Source organism: Pan troglodytes, chromosome 19 (genome assembly GCF_028858775.2).
Source record: "Pan troglodytes isolate AG18354 chromosome 19, NHGRI_mPanTro3-v2.0_pri, whole genome shotgun sequence".
Taxonomy (NCBI): domain Eukaryota; kingdom Metazoa; phylum Chordata; class Mammalia; order Primates; family Hominidae; genus Pan; species Pan troglodytes.
In genome coordinates this window covers 16,249,430-16,256,074 of record NC_072417.2, presented here as the reverse complement: position 1 = coordinate 16,256,074, position 6,645 = coordinate 16,249,430, and positions in this window count along the sequence as shown.

The following is a 6,645-nucleotide window of genomic DNA, read 5'->3' as shown; positions in this document are numbered from 1 at the left end:
TAAAGGAGAAGATACTAGACATCACTGATGTCCTTTTTCAAATTTATCTTGGTTGTTCTTACGCATCTGTTCCTTCGTATAAATTCTGGAATTTGCCTATGAAGTTCCATGAGGAATTTTGGTGACATTTTTATTGGGGTTATAGATAATTTAGAGTAAATTGGCTTATTTACAGTTGAGTGTTCCTATCTATGTAGATGGTATAATCTCTCCATTTATTTAGGTTGTTTTTGACATCTTTTGTTAAACATAATTACCTTGATAAAGATCTTTTGTGTTTCTTTTAGTTTTTTTCTATTTTATATTTTGTGGTTGCGATTTCCATTATAATTTGGAATTTTTATTACCTTTTCTAATTTATTACTGATAACCTATAGGAAATCTATTGATTTTTTATATTGAGTTTGTATTCTATCATCTTCTGAACTCTCATTGATTTTTCCAATTTTCCAGTTGATTCTCTCCCATATTCTAGGTAAATAACCATATAGTTTTTTCTCTTTCTTTCTGGTATCTATGACTTTCACTTATTTTCTTTGTCTCATTTCATAGGCTAGAGGATTGTTTTAAACCTATCACCCAGAGAGCTTTGTAACATACCGGTGCCTGAGCCCCACCCCCAGGAATTCTGACTCAGGTGCACTGAGATGGGATGCAGGCATATTGGTATTATTTTAGGACTCCCACATGATCCCAATAGACAAGCTGCTTTGAGGACCCCTGGACCAGGAGCTCAACCCCAGCATTGAGTAGGAGAGGCAATAGGCAGTATCTGCATCCTGTTCCATATGTGCTAAGCACCTCAAAAACATTCAGTGTGACGTTTCCTAGGTCTCATGTAAATACCCATTACCAAATGCAGCACATTTTCTACTCTATCTAGTTCGAAGAGACTTTTTAAATAGGGAATGGAGTTTTCTTTTGTGCTTGTGTCTGACTTCTTGGCTGAAAGACACTTGATTTTAAGCTCTCTTTTATTTTTATAAAAGCATTTATGGTTATAGATTTTCCTCCGAATACCATTTTATCTATAACACAGAGTTTGCTCCCTAATTTTTTTTAATCAATATATAAAGAGATTTTAATTTTAATACATTTTGATTTCTTCTTTAACCCAAGAGTGGTTAGAAACACACATGTGATTTTCTAAACCTTTCAAGTAATAAGGTTTTTCAGTTATCTTTTTGTTATGAATATCTAATTCTATTGCATTTTGCGTATGAAAATAGCCTGTTTGAATTCACCATATGAAAGTGGCTTGTTTCTGCCTTTTAGAACGTACTGTCGTTTCCTTTGTGGCCCAACTTGAGCTGATTTTTAATCTAAAACATAATTACAAGTAATGTAGTTGAAAGCTATATTCTCTCTTAGGCACAAAACTACAAAATCAAACATTTTTATTCAAATTATCTTTTTTCTTAATTATTTTCATCTATTTAATGAGCCAATTTATGAGTGAAGAATAAGGCTTTGTCTATTTTTCCTTTCATTTCTGTTTTAACTTTATGTGTGGTTGCAGCTTTGGGCATTTCTCCTTGTATTTCTATCTGGTTTTGCTTTAATATTTCCATATCTATGCTGTTGGCATACAATGGTTCACAACTGTGATCATTACTTGATGGATTATTTCTTTTTACCTATAAACAGTGTTTCAGTTTGCCCTTTATAATGCTTTTCACCCTAAATTCCATTCTGCTTGGTGTTAATATTGCTATTCTAGATTTATTTGTTAATATTTGTTTATATTTTTCACCCCTTTGTTTTCTTTTTTTTTTTTTTTAAGACAAAAAAAAGAAAACTTTTTTCTTTGTTGCCCAGGCTGAAGTGCAATGGTGTGGTCTCTGCTCACTGCAACCTCAGCCTCCTGGGTTCAAGAGATTCTCATGCCTCAACCTCCCGAGTAGCTGGGATTATAGGCGCACACCACCGTACATGGCTAATTTTTTGTATTTTTAGTAGAGACAGGGTTTCACCATGTTGGCCAGGCTGGTCTCGAACTCCTGACCTCGTGATCCACTTGCCTCAGCCTCCCAAAGTGCTGAGATTACAGGCATGAGCCACCGTGCTCAGCCTCACCCCTTTATTTTCAACATTCCTCTGTCATTTTGTTTTAAGAGTTTCTTGTGCAAATCACATATATCCAGATATTGGGTTTTTTACTCAGCTTAGAGTCTCTGTCTTTTAATAAGTAAATTTAACACATTATTATTGTTACTTGGACTTACACCAGCCAAGTGATTTTGTGTTTTTCATACTTTCTCACTGTTCTTGTTTTTCCCTTTCTGGCTTTGTTTGATTTGCTCAAACTTGCTTTCATTTTTCTTCTAAGTTTGAAATTTACATATTGTATTCATTCGCCCAATGTTTAGTCTTAGCTTTTTAACACTTCTACTTAGACTTGTTTTTTTTTTTTTTTTTAATTTCTTCTTCTTTTTACAGCTCACTGGAGCCTCAAACTCCTGGGCTCAAGCAATCCTCCTACCTCAGCCTCCAGAATAGCTGAGACTACAGGAGTGTGCCACCATGCTAATTACTTTTTTAATTTTTTGTGGAGATAAGGGTCTCACTATGTTCGCCCAGGCCAATGTTATGTTTTGCTAACAGTATCCAAACTCAAGTCAGTATCTATAATCTTTGCCCAAACAAGACCAAAACCAACTCCCATTTATTTCCCTTTGCCTTCTTGTGTCACATTCATCACCACCACCTCCTTAGAATTTTTTTTCTCTTTTTTCTGAGACAGACTCTTGCTCTGTCAGCCAGGCTGGAGTGCAGTGGCATGATCTTGGCTCACTGCAACCTCCATGTTCCAGGCTCAAGCAATTCTCCTGCCTCAGCCTCCTGAGTAGCTGGGATTACAGGCGTGTGCCACCACTTCCGGCTAATTTTTGTATTTTTAGTAGAGACGGGGTTTCACCATGTTGGCTGGGCTTGTCTCAAACTCCTGACCTCAGGTGATCCACCCGCCTCAGCCTCCCAAAATGCTGGGATTACAGGTGTGAGCCACCGCGCCCAGCCCCACCTCCTTCGATTAAGCAATGTATTTAACTGGGTGTTGTCTGTGCTCATCGTTCCTTCTCACAGTTCAATGACTTTCGCTTGGATTCTTTCTGCAAGTTCTGGGAGATGATTGAGGAATCCTGATTTTTAAAAACCCAGAGGACTTGTGAGCATTGTGACAATTTCCCTGGGAAAAGACATAATTAATAAATTATACCTATTGTTACTTAAAGCATTGCAAGGTTCTGAAAATTCCATCAAGAAAAAAAAGCAAGAAGCCAAAAAGCAAAAAAGAAGAGGAAAATAAAAGCAAGAAGAGAAGGAAACATAGTATCTATAAAATTCTTATAAGGAATCTGTGCCTGGGCCCAGAGAGTATGCTTGTTGGCTGTTCAGTGACTCTGTTAGTGAATACACAGAACTGGCCCCTCCATGCTCAGGTGAGAAAAGGAACAACTGTGATAAGATCATCACTTCCATCGTGTGTCCCCCAGGGAGCATAAAAGGAGGATGAGATCTACTCCCCATTATGAACCCACGCTGAGTCTTGCCCAGCAAACTTGGCTATGAGCTGTCTTCATCTTGGGACCCTCTCGGATATTTGTTTGGGGACAAAAGAAATCTCACCATCGAAGGTGATAAACAATGTGGCGATAGCTGATTATTACTTAATATTAGAGAAAGGATCATTTTTCCTGCAAATGGTGCTGGAGCAATTGGATATCCATATGCAAAAATACCAAACTTCAATTCATACCTTGCACCATGTATGCAAATTTACTCAAAATGGAGCATAGACATAAATATGAAACCTGAAACTGTGAAACTTACAGAGGAATTAGGAGAAAATCTTTGAGTTAGGCAAAGATTTCTTAGCTACAACCCAAAAGTACAACCTATACAAGAAAAAATTGTTAAATTGGATTTAATGGCTGGGTGCGGTGGCTCACGCCTGTAATCCCAGGACTTTGGGAGGCTGAGGCGGGTGGATCACGAGGTCAGGAGATGGAGACCATCCTGGCTAACACGGTGAAACCCCGTCTCCACTAAAAATACAAAAAAAAAAAAAAATTCTCCGGGCGTGGTGGCGGGTGCCTGTAGTCCCAGCTACCCCGGAGGCTGAGGCAAGAGAATGGCGTGAGCCCGGGAGGCGGAGCTTGCAGTGAGTGGAGATTGCGCCACTGCACTCCAGCCTGGGCGACAGAGCGAGACTGCGTCTCAAAAAAAAAAAGAAAAAGAAAAAAAAAAATTGGATTTAATGAAACCTAAAAATGTCTACTCTTTGAAAGACACTGAAAAAGCATGTAAAGACAAGCCACAGACTGAAAGAAAATATATGTAAATCATGTGTCCAGTGAAGGATATTTATCAAGAATATGTAATGAACTCTCATTAAGAAGAAAAAAAAAAGAAACCTAAATAAAAGAAAAAGAAAAAGAAACTTCAATAAAAGGAAAATCAACAACTCAAATGATTGATTTCTATCTCTTGGTTTTCCAAAGCTTTCATCTATTTTTGTTGTTTAAGAATCAAAACAAGCTTATCTCAGAGACGGAAGTCACCCTCAGTTTTGACAGTCCTAAAACCTGGATGACATACACCGGTAAATCTTTCAGGGATACAGTTCCTTGTATATTTTTTAATATTTTTTCACCTTTACTCTTGAATAGAAGGATACTAGGTTCTTAAATACAGAATCTAAGTTCAAATGATTTATTCATTCTTAGCTTTGAAGAAACTGCTTCTCTGCCTTGCAACCTTTGTTGCTAATAAAAAGATAGACATCTTCTCAGTCTGATTCTCTTTTCTCTTTTTTTTTTTTTTTGAGACGGAGTCTCGCTCTGTCACCCAGGCTAGAGTGCAGTGGCACAATCTCGGCTCACTGCAACCTCCACCTCCTGGATTCAAGCAATTTTCCTGCCTCAGCCTCCCAAGTAGCTGGGATTACAGGCATGTACCACCATGCCCAGTTAATTTTTGTATTTTTAGTAGAGACGGGGTTTCACCATGTTGGCCAGGCTGGTCTCGAACTTCTGACCTCAAGTGATCTGCCTGCCTTGGCCTCCCAAAGTGCTGGGATTACAGGCATGAGCCACCGCGCCCGGCTGATTCTCTTTTCTTTATAGAGAATTGGTGGTGGTTTTTTACTCTTTGGAAGCCTTTAGGATTTTTCTTGATCCTTGGTATTGTGAAATTTCACTACAATGTGTCCAATGGTCTTGCTTTCATCCCATTTTGGTACTCAGTGGAGCTTTTCAGTCTGAGAACTCATATTTTTCTCCTATTCTGGGAATTTTTTACTTCTATCCTTATTTTGAATTTGTCCCCACTCTTCATTCTCTGTATTTGGGGTGCGGGGAGTGGATAGCTACTACCACTGGCTTCCCCAATAGCTATTCTCTCCTTTCTTCTTAGAAACAGGATACTGATTTTAGCAGGACACATTGCCATGAAGAATGTCTACTTCGAAGCTAACTGTGGCCATGTGTTTAAATTCTAGACAATGAGATCTAAGCAAAAGTGTTTTGCAGAATTCTGGGAAGCCTGCTTAAAGGGATTTGAGTTGACTGGGCAGGTATGGCTTTTCTCTTTTTCCCTGCCTGCAACGCAAATGCAGTGGCTGGAGCTCCCGCAGCCATTTTTAGCCATTAGGTGAGCTTCAAGAGCCCATGTGCTGGGCTGGCAAAGCAGGAAGACAGGAATCAGGGTCCTCGATGATACTTGTAGAGCCATACACCAGCTCTCCTTTCCTCTGTACTTTTCTTTGGTTGATAAGTAATCTGTATCTTGTTAAGCCACGATTTTTTGCATCCTATTATTCCTAAGTAATACTAATAATCCTTTAGAATCCTTCTGACGTTTTTATTATAGGAATGTTAGAAATTCTAAATTTATGCTACGTGCATCAGTCTTTTTTCCTATGTTTCTCTTGGTTGGTTCAGTGTTGCGTTCTAAAGTTCTCAGTTCAGTCTTCTAGGTTACTAATTTACCCTTCAGCTGAGGCCAATCTGCTCAACTTTCTATTTTGTCAGTTTCTATCGTGATTTTTTATTTCCAAGATATCAAGTTGATTTTTTTAATTATGATAAAACACACATAACACAAAATCACCACCTTAATTATTTTAAGAGTACAGTTCAGTAGCATTGAGTATGTTCACATGGTTGCAACCATCATCACCATCCATCTCCAGAACTTTTTCATCCTTTCAAACTGAAACTGTTTTCATTAAACACCAACTCTCCATTTTCCCCTCCTCCTGGGCTCTAGAAATCACCTTTCAACTTTCTGTCTATCAATTTGACCACTCTAGGTCACTTACATGAACAGAATCATAGAGTATGTGTCCTTTTGTGACTGACGTATTTCACATAGCATAATGTCTTCTTCAGGTTCCTCCATGTGATAGGATTTTCTTCCTTTTTAAGGCTGAACATTCTCTGGTAACATTCTCCTGGATGAAGATGGCATTTTGGTTTATCCACTCATCCATCAATGGACACTTGGGCTGCTTCTGCCTTTTTGCTATTGAGGATAATGCTGATATGAACGTGGGAGTAGCAGACTGATTCTTAGGGCAATCTCTTCTCATCTCCTTCTTTTTTTTTTTTTCCTTTTACTTTAAGTTCTGGGATACTTGGGCAG